We start from the raw sequence: 3,680 nt of genomic DNA on the forward strand, positions 1-3,680 counted from the left end.
ACATTAAATAACACACGCGTAATGTAGTTCACTTGAGTTCGCTGCATCATTATTGTTTCAGTAAGGTTCCCACTTTGTATTACTCCTTTAATCGGGCAACCATAGGTGTCTCTCCCTGTAGGACCTTTTAATGACTCTCTTCTCCGTGGAATCTGGGGGCGTTTCAAAGATCCAGGATCTGTGTCCTTTTCGATAGGAGAAGGTGGTGTTTCTATCCTGACAGGAATTTTGATGGACCAACGGGTGTGGTTGAAAGTTTCCTGTGTGCTTTCTTTATGGGTTGTACCTCGGATATCGTTGGAGAATGGTTTGGAGTGGCGCATTTGGAGTTGTTGTCGCTGTCCCTACAGGTTTCGTCTTCGTTTCGCTCTTCATTTGTTTTGACAAACCTTGGTACCGTTGTAATAGTTGATCCAATAAGGCCACTTTTTGATCTGCGGGCAAAGTAGAATCCGTGATATGTTTCATGTCTTGATCCAAGCGCGTCAAGGTCGTGAGTTGCGGAGGTGAGGTTAAGCGATGTTCTGTCTCAAGGCTTTGCAATAAATGCTCTGGAACCAACATCATCTTTTGTACGTGTTTCATTTTAGCACTTTACCCAATAAATCCAAAGCGAACGGTGCAATCAAAGAGGCGAGAGCTGGCAGGAATCCTCCTTGCTGATTGAGAACTTCTTTTTTCTTCTTCAGACTAGGTGTCTTGCGAGTCAAATACAGGAGTTTCGACTTGTGTGTTTTCAAGAGTTTAAATGATGAACTTGGAACCATAATGTTCCCTTTAAGTTGATTAAGGGCGACTTCACTGATAGCTTCTATTTGTCCCTTACTAGCGTGAGATATCATCTCTTTCCGCTGTTTCCCTCTGCTTGTAAAACAAGTGCAGAGAAACGGTAAATGTTGATTGACTTTGGAAGCCTTGACGAGTTCTTGTTTTCTTCTCTCGGTAGCTTTTGAAATCTTTCTAGAACGCAAAGTCATGTCACCACCACTTTGATTGTTTACTGTCTCCTCGCGGTGCAACAATTGCAAAGTCATGGCGTTAAATGAATTCTACCGGAAAGGTTCATCGGTTTTATAGATTTTCTTATCAACGTAAACAATGGATATGAATGTGACTCTGGAAGATCCTTGTTCGCAATCGTTGAATGTCCGGGGTTCGTGGATGTAAATCCATCATTAAGTATCCAAATGGTTGTGATGTAGCGTCTTGAAAACTCTCCCCACAAACGGAACGCGCCCAGAAAACGCCTGTTGTGCCAGTGTCCTCAACCCCAAAGTATCTCGAGGATTGTTAAAAGCAATGATGTAATGAGCATTAAGAGAATGCTCCGGGAAAACTTTCCTGGGGGGAAAAGGTTTTGTGTCAAATAAATGCAGGTGACGTCACAATGATGGGACACTTTGGTGAACAAATCCAAAATGCGCTCGTCATCGCTACAGTTTCTCATGAGGTCATCTAACACGAGCAGACCAGGACGATGAGGGGGTGGAAATAAGGCGGGAATGTCGTCGGGAATACCCTCCATAAACGTGACTTCCTTTACCAATTCCTTAAAACAATCTTGCCATTGACCGTAGCAATACACGATCTTGCGAATGGGGCGTTCAAATAAACAATCTGCGTGTTGAAGTATTTGGCGCGTAAATGTTGTTTTTCCGCATTGGCTGGGGCCAGAAATGATAATACCGCTGGGGCACTTGAATTGAGACATGTTCACAAGACGAAGCTTCAACGATTTGTGTACACGAGATAGAATTCCCACCCCTTTTACTAGCAAATACACACAAAAACAGCAACATTTTGTTTACTTTTCAACATGATTTTATTGCTTATGGACACAGCGAAATGACTTACAACCTTGTTGAAAGCAATCATTAACTTGACGATAAATGACTGAATTAAAATAAGCGTGTACACTCCGTTCAACTTGTGCATCGTTCCACTGAGAATCATATCGTTTAAATTTAGCTTGAACAGTGTTCATATCAACATTCCGTGCTCGCCGAATGAGATAAAACAGACAATAATCTCCACAAACATCCGAGTTCAGTCCTTGCAGTGGTTTGTCGTTATAATAGGTAACTTCCCGTAGAATGTAGGTATCCATGTTGTAAGTTTCAGGAGGAAATCCGTAGCTGTCAAAGAATTCACTTTCACGAGGCGATTCAAAGTACATAGCCACCCAATGTGTCCCAGGTTGGTCATGAGGGTCCGTATTCGCGATGAGTCCGGCTGGGTAGGTGTTGATGACAGGTAGCCTATCCCTTGGAAATACGCCTTGCATCAGAGGTGCTAACACAGGGTCAGAAAGACAGGCTTGCCATAGTTCTTGGGTCGTATGCATGACGATGAACTAAGAGCCTTGTGACAAATCGTAGACCACGCGACGATTGCGATCAATTTCCAACTGATTCTGAAATTCTGCGTACACAATTAAATTCAGAACTGAGTTCGTCTGAGTTCCAAATTTCAGGTACAGGTTCACGTTACCCGTTCGATGAGGTATCAGATGATCGGGATGTCCACTTCCTGCCGGTGTCAAATCAAAACGGAACAAACCGTATCCGTTCTCCAATCCACTCTATCAATGTCAAGCCCGTGCCCACAATTCATGTCTCCACTTCCTGAAAACAGCGTGTTGTAACCATCGATCTTTTTTCCACCCGTCAGATCCAGCGCAGAATAAGGCATTTCTTCTCCATTCACAGTCATCCGAATGTCTTGCAGGTCAAACAGCTCAAAGTTGAAAGGATTTCTTGCAAGGTTTCCGTTGAAGGCATCGTTTCGCACGAGCCCAAAAATGATGCACTGAGGAATGAAACCGTGGAATAATCTGTCTCAGTGTGATTTAAGACTCCTTGAGGGATGATCCTTGCCTGCGTAGGGGTTCTGGTTAGGGTATAGATGGCTGGTAGCGGTGCGCTCCCTTTGTGACCTTGCATGATCTGTACATGTTCTAGTTTCACACTGTCTGCAACACGCACTGTTCGTATGCGAAGCGTACTAGACATGACCTTTAGTTTGCAGTTGTTTGGAGTCTCCCCAGCCATTAGAACAAAAGCATCGTTGTTCAGATCCACTTTGACTTTGATCTCCAAACCGTCAATCAACAACTTGTCAATATTAAACACGTCACAAAGAGGTACTCCGACCAACCCAACTTCTGCGCCGTTGTTAGTAAATGTGGCTCTTCTATTCAGACCCTCATTACTTTCTGCTGTATTATCTACTTCATTCATGTGTCCAGCAGTGTCTTTGTAATACAGAGCTTTGGTTAAGTACGATTTCTTGGCCTGTTCCGTAAAGTTCAATAAGGTCTTGATGTAAGCATTGTATGCTTGAGTGTCTGACTGTTCTGTTACCAGCGTTTCGTTGATCTTGATGGTAAACTGTTTGATGATGGAATGAAGGGCGTTGTTGACCAGAGTGTACTTCTTACCATCCCCTGTGGGCGATCCATCTTGTTTGGTAATCTTTACTACCAATCGCAGCTCTGTCTTGTTAATGTCAATGTAGTCAGCTAACGGTTTGATGACAAACTCGATGGGGTTAGTTCCAGTTTGAACCGGTTCGTAATCGATCCATTTGCTGCTAACAATCGATACATCTGTCACAGGTACATCAAACAATTGTAAACTTGAATTCGCACCAGGGGCTGAGAGAGGGTGAGCTGATGCCAT

At 43.5% G+C, this 3,680-nt stretch overlaps 1 pseudogene; it reads right to left on the bottom strand.

Annotated features, from left to right (window-relative positions):
* Window positions 1-1,963: 1,963 nt before the first annotated feature.
* LOC137991262 (uncharacterized protein F54H12.2-like) lies at window positions 1,964-3,680 on the bottom strand (annotated as a pseudogene).

Source organism: Montipora foliosa, chromosome 2 (assembly GCF_036669935.1).
Source record: "Montipora foliosa isolate CH-2021 chromosome 2, ASM3666993v2, whole genome shotgun sequence".
In the NCBI taxonomy this organism is placed as follows: Eukaryota; Metazoa; Cnidaria; class Anthozoa; order Scleractinia; family Acroporidae; genus Montipora; species Montipora foliosa.